Raw genomic sequence first — 11,773 nt, forward strand, 5'->3', positions numbered from 1 at the left:
TCAAAAAATAAACGTAAAAAAATAAAGAAAAAAAAAAAGAACCTCTGCGTGGTGTTTATTTTACGTTGTCTAGCACGGTATTAGGCATCCACCCTGTATATAAAAACGTTGTTTATTACGGTTAAATTGACTCGCCAGAGGAGCGAGTCAACACTGCATGGTTGAGGCAGGACCCGGGCGGAGGGAGGCGAGGAATCGAGGAATCCTCGCTCCGCAGAAGTGGAGAAGCCGAGAGGAGAATGAAGCCAACACCTCTGCTAGTGAGCAGTGACGAAAGCACACGCGGATCCCAGCCAGGGTCTTAGTCAAAACGGAAAGCGCCCAGAAGTGCCCAGAGAGCACACTGGCCCCGAGAACAATGTTGAGGGAACCAGATCAGAAAACCGTAAACATTTCCTCCAGCGACGCCCAGCTTTTCCATGCATCCCTAGATACGGGCCACCCTTCCGGATCCACAGGTACATGAATGGGTATATGCCACCGCAGACACGGCCGAGGAACTGAGCAAGACATCGTGGGGCTTGTTGCATGGGAAGGAGGACAACAGGATCAATGAAAAGGAGAAAAGGAGAAGTGAGAGCCAGAGGGGGGCGGGAAGGGGAAGGGCTAAAGTTGGAAGCCGTGGAAGCAACAGGTTAGGAATACAGCATTCTGTTTGTCTCCTAAGTAACATTTCGGTTTGTGGTAAACACAGTTCTTAGAATTGAGAGCACAGTGTCAGTTACTAGGACTCACTTTTTTTAAGATTAATATACAATTTTTTTTTTTTTTTTTTTTTTTTTTTTTTTTTTTTTTTACTAAGTATGAAGTTTAGGAATCTAAGAATTCTGCTTTCAGGAAACACATTAGGAGGCTTTTTTTTTTTTTTTTAAAGATGTCACTTTACCTAAACCCACCGTGAAGAAATGGCTAATAAATCCCAGTAGAAGAAATTACATTTTATTTCTCAAAATATCTCAGGCATGAACTCTTCCCTGTATTCCTTGCCTACCCTTAAGAATGGGACTCGTGGGGGGCGCCTGGGGGGCACAGTCGGTTAAGCGTCTGACTTCAGCCAGGTCACGATCTCGCGGTCCGTGAGTTCGAGCCCCGCGTCAGGCTCTGGGCTGATGGCTCGGAGCCTGGAGCCTGTTTCCCATTCTGTGTCTCCCTCTCTCTGCCCCTCCCCCGTTCATGCTCTGTCTCTCTCTGTCCCCAAAAAAATAAACGTTGAAAAAAAAAAAAAAAGAATGGGACTCATGAGGGTGCCTGCGTGGCTCAGTAGGTTAAGCGTCTGACCACTTCAGCTCAGGTCTCATGTTGATGAGTTCAAGCCCCACATTGGACTCTGCTGTTAGCGTGGAGCCCACTTCGGATCCTCTGTCTCCCTCTCTCTGCCCTCCCTCACTCATGCTCTCTCTCTCTCAAAAAAAAAAAAAAAAAGAAAGAAAGAATGGGATCTGTGGTAAATGTGAGCTTCATAATCAAATCCACATGTTACCATAAATATATATAATGCCCTCTGATAATGTTACATTATAGCTACTCTTTTAAACCACAGGAATTTTAACTTTTTTTTTAACCAAATACTAAAACTGAAACAAAAGGCTTGTTATATTTGACATTCTAGAAAGATCGTACGACACTGCAAAAACTATGCCACATACAAGAATGGCATGAGGTGCATGGAAAAATGGCTCGAAGGATGGAAACTTGAATTGGCCATAAACATCAAGAATGAAAAACAACTTTCCAAAGTAAGGCTGTGGTCCAAATTCTGCTCAGGCTAGTTGACTCTGGAGAGAAAAAAGCCGGCAAAGCTCCCAAAGAGACGATCCATATCTGCATATTATTTTACCCCAGGGCAATGGCATGGCCTTGTGCCAAGAGAAGACAAAAATTCTTCTGATGATTATTAGAAGTGTAGTCAAAGGAGAAAATATTCCTTAACTTTTTAGAGAAGCCTCGTTCAGCCTTCCAGCAATGGAACAGCATCATTGGAGAGCCTGGACTCTGCCGAGGCTCCAGAAAAAGCTATGAGCTGTGCTCAGGTGTAGACCAAGCTTGCTCTCTGGGCCCCTTGGGTGCTCTCAATTTGGACATTACCTTCAGGAGAGAAGTCAAGGACATCTCCCCTTACCCCTAGGCCACCGTATTAAAAGCATGAGCGTTTGGAGAACCTGAATTCTGACTTCTGGACCTCAATCAGCCGTTAGTTTACCACACATGCCATGGTGAGCAGGTCAACTAAACTCAGTCTCCTGAGAAAATTTTCAACAGAAAAAAAAAAAAAACCACACGTCAAACAGAACTGGGATCAGAATCCATGTGAGAAGTCACTTAAATGAGAAAGCAAGAGTATCTTCAAAGGAAAAGAAAAACATTTAAACTTAAACTATTCCATTTCTAAGACTGATCTTCGTGATGAGAGCGATCACACTATTTGGGGACCTTATTTCTCTCAGGTTATTTCCAATGATCAAGTTTCATGAAAATTCAAACAAGGCCATTGGCTTTACTAGAGTGAGAAAAAAATGCATTTTAAAAAAAGAAAAGTATGGGGGCACCTGTGGGGGGCGGTTCATTCGGCTGCCCTAGTGCCTCAGACTTCAGCTCAGGTCATGATCTCACGGTTCCTGAGTTCGAGCCCCACAGGGGGCTCACTGCTGTCAGCCTGTCTGCACAGAGCCCACTTCCGATCCTCTGTGACCTCTCTGCCTCTCCCCCACTTGCGTGCTCCAAAAAAAAAAAAAAAAAAAAAAAAGTATCCTGCTGTATGTAAAGACCAAATAAGGTATGTGGAAGTTGTCAATAAATTTGTAAATTTATTACTCCAAATATCATGGAAAGAGGTCTAGGGACCCACAGAACCATGTATTATTATGTGATATAGATGTTATACTCTACATACCATTAAATCATGCTCATTCGCTATAATACCTCATTTAAATGTCAGGTAATACGAGTTATACGGTAACGGGATGTTGACTGGTCATTAACACAGCTCTGGCTTCCTAAATGCAAGGCGCTTGTCTCCACAAGTGACCAGCTGAAACAGAGCACCTTATGGCCCCCTACGGCTTCAGGGGAGGGTGTTCCTCATAGATTTCACTGATGACACGAAAACTGTCCTAAAGGCCGTGCGGAAACAGTAGGGGAAGAAAGCTGGCCTTCCGAAGATGTAAGGTACAGTTAGAGAACTCACAGCGCGGAAGTTGCTTATAGCACAGAATCACGGTGGCTATTAAAATATTTAGTAAGATGTTAAAATAAAAGGGTGGTTTTTAAGATAAAATAAGAAAAAAAATCTCATCCTCTAGTTTCATCCAGAGAGTACGAGCATTGCCGTTCTAAGGTAGCTTATATCACAAAAAGGGGGAAAAAGCGACATCCCCTCTTATTTCCTTTGAACTTCACGGGACTGCAAGTGTTTTTTAAGGCTTTGGGCTTTAAAGTGTATAATTTACTTACAAACATACACAAGGGCGATGGAAAATTCGTGCTTTATTTTCTGTGTTGGGAGACCCTTCTTTTGTTTTCCCTACCCATACCTCGTAATATCTCCACCTATCAATTAGGCTAAGCGGGCTCTGCCGTTGAATCAACTTCACGCTGGCCTGGGATCAAGACGGTGCTTCATGATGTTATTACTTGGAAAGCTTTTCTCCACAGTTGCCGAATCTCCTCCCAGGCCAGTCACGCCAGCACACGCACACCACCTTTCTCAAGCTGCTAAAGCAAAATGCCTACCAGGATGAAGGATGCTAAAAGGGAAACTTTGATAACCAGCCCACTGTCCATTCGCCTGTCTCCCGCCACCTCTCCCCACCCCCTGCCACCGCTATGCTTCCAGCCTATCCCCAAACTTACAAAGCAGCTGTTAGCAGAGAAAGGAGTTAACAGCAAAATGTGTATAGAGGTGTGTGTGTGTGTGTGTGTGTGTGTGTTTCGTTGAGGAGAAAGGTGTGTGTGTGTGTGTGTGTGTGTTCAAGAGAGCAAGTTTTACGTTTTGTATGGTAAGTGGGGAGGGAAGGAGAGGAATCCATTTCTTGCTTTCAAAACGTTAATTAGAAAACATCAACTCGAAAAGTAAGGATCCGGGAAATTTCGTAAAATAAAATACACCCTAGCTTTACAGGAGTGAACCACCAAGTTCAAGTGCCTGTGAACAAGGCAGTTATTATTAAAGTCAGCATTCAACTGAGAGCCGGGTCTAAGGTGTGCCTTTTAAACTTTGGACTTGACCATTTCTAGGGCCGGTCCTGGGCGGGCGGTCAGGACAAGGAGCGTCGCTGCTCGGGGACAGATTCTAAAGGTCCCCCGGGCTGGGAGCAGCAGCCCCGCCCGTACCCACAAGAGCCAGCGGAGAACCCGCAGCTGGCAAGCCCAGGTGCCAGCGGAGAAAGGCCGCCACGGACACACCTCCCAAGGCAGGTTTCAGGAACGCGAAGCCCCGGCACGGTCCCCAGCTGGAAGCGGGCACACTGTCCGGACGCACGCACCCCACGGCCAAAGCCGCTCTCCGCCCACTCACCCACGGCCCCCGGACTCCCAGACCCGGCTCCCCCCGGATGCGCCCCAGCTGGCGTCCTCCGGAGCAAATCCGTTTTGGAGGCAGCCCCCCCCTCCCCCAGCCAAGACGCCGGGCAGCCTCTCCCCGCTCCCCGCGCCGGCGGCGGCCGGCGCCCGCGCAAGCGGGCGATGGTCAAGGCGCGCGGCCCGGGGCTGCCGCGGAGAACCGCGCGGCTCCCCACTTACTTGGAGTTGCGAACGCCGCACGCGCCCGGGCTGCCTTTGTTGAACGGGGCGAGGCTGTGCGCTCGGTCCGGGTGCCGGTGGCCGCTGCCCGCGCGCGGCTGCTGCGTGCGCCCTCCCTCCCGGAAGGTGACGCCCCCGGGGGTCCCGCTTCCCTGTCCCCGCTTCGGCGGGTCCTCCGCTCTGCGGCTCCCTCGGCGGGGTTTGGGACCGGCGGGCGGGGAAGCCGGTCCTGCCTCTGCCTGCGCTGCGCCCTGCCGGGGAGGGAACGGAAGGCAAATGGAGAAGGGGAGGGATGAGCGGAGCGGGCAGGGCGAGGACGCAGGCTGGGCGAGGGAGGGAGCGCGCCTTTCCCTCGCAAGCTGATTGGGAAGCTCATTAAAGGCAGGAGTCTCCGGGGCCGCGCTCTCCCCGGCACGGGTTGGAGCCGGGAGATGAAACGGTGTTTTGTTTTTTAGCAGGTGTTTTGTTTTTGTTTTAGCACGACCTCTCTTTTCCAAACTTTATGCCTGACCTGTGTTTTCGGTGGGTGCACACCCCGTAGCAAGGGTCGCTTCGATGGACAGCTGATAGCATATGAGGATACCATTTTGGCCCCAGGCTTTTTGTTTGTTTTGCTTTTTAATGATATTCGGGATGAAAAAGCCCAATCTTCAAAAGGACACTCTCATTCCTCCCCACGCTCAAAACCCCTCCCCTGCACCCAGCTCCGGTTTCTTCAGCTGTCAGTCCTGTCCCACCTGCGCGTCACAAATGTGAGCAGTCCTTTCTTGCGCTTGTCACAAAGAGTGACAGATGTCTGAAGGTTCCCAATTAAATTTCACTTTCCTTTAGGGGGCTTTTCCTTTTTGGGCTTCCTTGGTGCCTTTAGTGACCTATTTAGTGACATGTCTTTGACACCCAAGAGTTTTGGGGGCTTAAGGTAGCTCAAACTCTGGGCTTTGTAAAACTCAGAGGCTGCGCTGGGTGGCTTTCTAGATTTCCATAAAGTTTCATTGAGAAACGGTGCTAAGGTAATACAGCTGGGGTTGTTTGAATAACACATAGATGGAAATTTTTGGTACAGATGTGACAAAAGTATTGCATTACTAATTCCGAAGTGTAAAACAAATTTCCCCCAACATTTCAAGAAGGAACTTTTGAGATTTTCTGGTACTCATCGGTTCTTGCCTCCTGTTACTTCCTTGAAGCTCATCGTTTGATGGCATCCTCCCCGAATGGTGGCAAAATATACTTCCATCTTCCCCAGTTCCCAGGTTGCATCCCTTCAATCTGATAAATATCTACTAAGCGACTCGTATAACTCTTAATGCGGACATTTGCTTAGAACCATACCAAACCCCTAAATTAGAAGCATTGTTTTGTGGCAAGTAGTTCTTAGAAACTTTGGGCTCTTACGTTGACTGCTACCTGGACAGACGTCCCATGAAGGCGCCGGCTAGGGACAAAGAGGTATCTCTACAAGTAGACCTTTTAATCAGTTTTTTTTTTTTTTTCAAAAGGGGAGGCATCAGAGATTCACATGTAAGCCTCCTGTTTATCCCTGTAACCAAACTCTTCATACACAGGCCATGCACCATCCTAAAGCAAAATAAATTAATAAGGAGCTGTCTTCCCTCCACACACAGATTTCATGTTGCCCCTCTGCCTTTGAGGATTCCCTTTTCCCAGTGATGTAGCAGTGTTGGTTTTAGTGTGGTTTCACCTGCGTGAACCGCGAAGGAATGCCCATTGTTATTTATTAGGTTTATTTTTGCCAAGGCTCTTTTCTGAAAGAGACTTCTCCACATTCGCTGTCACTCCGGCAGGTAGAGTTTCTGGGCCTTTAAACAAGGGGTCATCCCTCTTCCATTTCTTCCTAAACTTCATCTAAACATTTGCAAATGTAACACGTTGCTGCCAGTTACGACAGTGCTTCTCTGCAGGCTTGATACAGTGAACATGACATGCCCATGATTTGGATACAATTACATGAATTGAATCCAAAATGCAACGCTTTATTCAGCTAGGAATATATGAAGATTATTTACATCAGTGGTTCTCAACCAGGAACAGTGTTGCCCTCCAGGTGACATCTGACAATGTCTGGAGACATTTTTGGTTGTCACAGCTTGGGAGAGGGGGTTGCAACAGGTGTCTAGGAGGCAGAGGCCATTACCTTGTGGTGCACAGAACAGCCCCCACGGCAGAGAATTATTTGTCCCACGATGTTAATAACGCCGAGATTAAGAAACCCTAACTAAATTACTAACCATCATATTTTGTTTCATATAATGGAATATTATATGAAGTTCAAGTTCAAGGAGAAGATATTTTCCAAACTTTATGCCTGACCTGTGTTTTAGGTCGGTGCACACCCCATAGCAAGGACCACTTCAATGGACAGCTGATAGCATATGAGGATACCATTTTGGTAACCAAAGTTCAAGGATAAGATATTTTCAAGTGCTCTCTCAAGTGGTCACTCCACATCCAACCTACAGCATCAATTGGGTCTGCTGATTCAAGATTTCAAGTCATTCTATTCATTTCGTCAACATTCTTTGAAGACTCAAGGGTTGTTTTGGGGTTTTTTTCAGTTTTTTTAAAAATGTTTATTTATTTTTGAGAGAGAGACAGAGTACGAGCCGGGGAGGGGCAGAGAGAGAGAGGGAGACACAGAATCTGAAGCAGGCTCCAGGCTCTGAGCTGTCAGCACAGAGCCCGATGCCGGGCTCACACTCACAAACTGTGAGACCATGACCTGAGCTGAAGTTGGATGCTCAACCGACTGAGCCACCCGGGTGCCCCTTGAAGACTCAAGTTTTTGAGTGAACAGAGCTATGAACAAGAACAGATAAACATTCCTACTATGCTTTAGTTTACATTTTTGTTTACATAAACACACTTGGTTAATTAATTACATTTTAAAAAGATGTGAGAAGTGCCGTGGAAAAAAAAATAAGACAATGAAGGAAGATAAAATTGCCAATTTGGAAGAGGAAAGGCTCCCTGGGGTGAAATCTGAGCAAAGACTTAAAAGAACTCAGGGAGTTGGCCAAATAAATATTTGGGATGAGAATCACCAGGCAAAGGCCCTGGGGTCTTTGCCTTTGCCCCGTGCATTAGAGGACCAGGAAGGAGGCCACTGTGGAAGGAACCTGGTGGGTGGAGATAGGCATCCAGGCCAGGCAAGTAATGGGTCAGATCATGCACGACTTGGTCTAACGTAAGAAATTCTACTTTTGCTCTCAGCGAGGTGGGAAGCCATTGAGAGTGACAAAATCTGATTGATTTATGATGGTCTGTGGTGAAAAGACCACAGGTGGGTAAGGAAGAAAGCAGAAACCCCAGAGAGGAGGCTACTGCGGTAATCCACTGTCCGAACTTCTCCATGTCTCTTGTGGGGAATGGCTAATCGCTGACACCCTTTCACACTTCCTCTGCCCCCAGAAGCTCCCCAGTGCGTCTTGGTAAGGCCCGCCCCTCCCTGCTCACTGCTGGTGCCCAGCCCTTCCAGGTGTAGTTACTGAGCCCCTGCACGAATGCTACACGATTAGCCAATGCAAGACCATCGAAAGCCATAGAAATTATAACATATCCTAAGGGTGTTTTGGAAAACGAGGCCACTGATTTTGCGGTGACGAATACAAGAAGTGTGATCAGCACGGAGTGAAAAAAATGTGAAGGGACCTGATGAAAACTTTGTCAGAGTGTCTCTTGGATTTTGCCAGCCTGGCAGGACGTTTAGGCTCTTGATCACCATTCCGGGTGCTGCAAGATCCCTACAAGGCAAAAGCAGAATCCAGCAGGCTCACGCAGCGCGACAGAGGCCCATTAACACACTTCTCTTCCCGTCTCTGAACTATTCCAAAGGTAATTTGTAAAACAACTTTATTTTTTCTTAATCACCGTGACTAGATTCCAGCTTCTCTATTTGATCATTTTTGTAAGGATTATGCTATTTTGTTTTTCAGAAAACTCAGCTAAGAATGGCTTAAATATTTTGGGACTTTGCCTCAAACGAGACAGGTTGGTAAAATCAGGGTTTCAAAGCCTTCAAGGACCAGGTGTTTCCATGTTTTGACTCCGCAGTGGGTTCAATTCGGTTCAATTCGTGAACCAAGGCTTTTCAATAGGGTTTCAAGGAGCTTCAGGCGTATCTGGCTTAAAGCAAAGAAGGCCCAGACCCCAGGGGACCCCAGTCACGTGGCCACACAGCTCACGCCAGCAAAAAGGAGGGGTAGAACAGATTTGGGAAGCAACCCACCATGCCTGTAAATTTTATGAATTCACCCTTGATCAATCAGGCTGTTCTGAATCTAAGTGTTGTGAATGTAAGCCCCTCAATCTCGCCCTTCTCATCAAGAGCTGCTAAAATATCAAGGTTCTAAAGTGACAAAGCTCAGGAGCTGGCCTTGGGCCTCATTCACACTCCCCCAGAAAATCAAGCCTGAAACACCCAAAAGAGTTTGAGCACCCATTACAAGAAAATAAAATCTACCCACCTATCTCCCTCAGGGACATAAATGCAGAAGCCCTTAACCCATATCATCAAATCAATGCCTGTAATGTGTAAAAAAAAATAGAAGACTGTAGGTCAGATTGGATGTTTGTACCTGGAACACAAGTTTGGTTTTTCACGTGAAAATCAAACGACATAATTCACTATATTAACAGAATAATTAGAGGAGCAAAAGGAACACATTTACCTAGATAGGGAAAAGCACTAGAAAGAACTCAACACCCATTCGTGATAAAAATTCTCAGCAACTTAAGAATATAACTGAACATCTTTGTTCTGGTAAGGCACGTCTGCCGAAAACCCCTAGCTAATGTGACACTTTCTCGCGAAAGTGAATGCTTTCCATCAAAGACTCAGAACAAGGCAAAAATTACCATTCCTACCACTTTTATGTGATGTTGTGCTGGAGATATTAGCCAGTAAAATGAGGCCAGAAAAAAAGAAGTAAAAATAATGGAAGGAGGTGTATATATATATATATATATCACATATGTATGATATATATAGAGAGAGACAATTCTCAGTAATTCATAGAAAAGCATCTAGAACTATTAAGTGCCCTTACCTAGATACAAGTTCAAATTATAAAGGTTAATTTTATTTCTATATTCTAGCAATTAATCAGTGGAAAAAATAAATATTAACACATGTATCTCAAAAGCATAAACTACTAGTGAGATAAATTTCACAAAACATGTCCAAGGCTTAGACACTGGAAAACACCAAACATTTCTGATGGAAATTATAGGACACAGAAATAAATGGGAGAGATTCATTGTGTTCATCAATCTGAAACTTAAAAACTGTTAGGATGTAAATTCTCTCCATCTTTATCTACAGATTCGGTGTAAGCCAAACCGAATCCCAACAGATTTTCCAGTTGATGTTGACAGACTGGTAACAACATCTCGATGGCCGTGCCAAGGATCTCAAGTAGGCAAACCATTTAAAAAAAATTTTTTTTTCTTAAGTTTATTTATTTTTGAGACAGAGAGAGACAGAGCATGAACGGGGGAGGGGCAGAGAGAGAGGGAGACACAGAATCGGAAACAGGCTCCAGGCTCTGAGCTGTCAGCCCAGAGCCCCACGCGGGGCTCGAACTCACGGACCGCGAAATCGTGACCTGAACTGAAGTCGGACGCTTAACCGACTGAGCCACCCAGGCGCCCCGGCAAACCATTTTTTAAATAAAGAACAAAGATGGAGGACTCACACTGCTTGATATCGAGTCCCAGAAAAAGGCTAAAATAATCAAGATTATTGTGCAATCCTGGCGTAAAGACAGACTTCTAGATCAATGGAGAACAAAACCGTCAACTTACAAATAGACTCGAACATATTTCACGGGGAAAGGATCATCATTCCAACAAACGGTCCCAAAAGAACTGAATATTCATGTGGAAAAAATAAATGTCTACACTCTAGAGAAAAAAAAAAAACTCAAGATGGATTGTGGACCCAAAGGAAAAGCAAATGCTGTACAATTTTTGGAGAAAATAATAGGAGAACATCTTTGTTAACTTGGGTAGGAAAAGGTTTCTTAGAAAAAATATAAAAAGCACAAAGTGTTATTAAAATGCCGACGACTTTCATAAAAATTAAAAGTCTATTCTTTGAAAGTTACCACTGCGAATAATACTAAGGCAATCCTGAGAATGCAGATATTCTCAAACACATATCTGACAAAGATTGTGATCCAGGATATTAAAGATTTCATGTAACTAAATAATCAGAAGTCAGTGCAATTTTTAAAAATGGTCAAGGGGCACTTGGGTGACTCAGCCAGTTAAGCCTTTGACTTCAGCTCAGATTATGATCTCATGGCTCATGAGTTCAAGCCCTGCATGGGGCTCTGTGCTGACAGCTCAGAGCCTGGAGCCTGCTTCGGATTCTGTGTCTCCCTCTCTCTCTGCCCCTCCCCTGGTCGCACTCTATCTCTCTCTCCCTCAAAGATAAACATTTAAAAAATAAAAATAAATAAATAAAAAATGGTCAAATGATCTCCACAGACACTTCACAAAAAAACAAAAAAATACATAAGTCCCAATCAGCATCTGAAAAAATTCTTCACATCATTTTCCTTGTCAAGGAAATGCAAACTAAAACCCAGTGAGATACCACCGCATACCTACTGAAAGAGCTAAAATTAAAAAGACTGACAATCCTGGTGAGCCTGGGTGGCTCAGTCGGTTAAGTGTCTGACTCTTGATTTCGGCTCAGGTCATGATCTCACCATTCACGAGTTTGAGCCCTGTGTCAGACTCCACACTGGGCATGGAACCTGCTTGAGACTCTCTCTCTCTCTCTCTCTCTCTCTCTCTCTCTCTGTCCTTCCCTCACTCATGCTCTTTCTCTCTCTCTCTCCTTAATAATAATAATAATAATAATAGACTGACAATCCCAAGTATCGGTGGGAGTATAATATAAAACAGTACAACCACTTTGGAAAATAGTTTAGCAGCTGCTCATAACTCAACCTACATCTACCATCTATCCAGGCTTCTCCCTGTTGGGGTATGTACTCAAGTTGAATGC

The 11,773-nt window shown here is 45.2% G+C and overlaps 1 protein-coding gene across 2 annotated transcripts in view; it reads right to left on the reverse strand.

Moving 5' to 3' along the window:
• Positions 1 to 4,862, reverse strand: part of PTN (pleiotrophin) — a 102,032-nt gene extending 97,170 nt beyond the window's left edge. For both annotated transcript variants that reach the window (XM_047827250.1, XM_047827241.1), the window contains exon 1: positions 4,738 to 4,862. The gene's annotated coding sequence lies outside the window, so the exon portion shown is untranslated. The remainder of the gene's footprint in view (positions 1 to 4,737) is intronic.
• Positions 4,863 to 11,773: the final 6,911 nt, after the last annotated feature.

This window comes from Prionailurus viverrinus, chromosome A2 (assembly GCF_022837055.1).
Source record: "Prionailurus viverrinus isolate Anna chromosome A2, UM_Priviv_1.0, whole genome shotgun sequence".
NCBI classification, from domain to species: domain Eukaryota; kingdom Metazoa; phylum Chordata; class Mammalia; order Carnivora; family Felidae; genus Prionailurus; species Prionailurus viverrinus.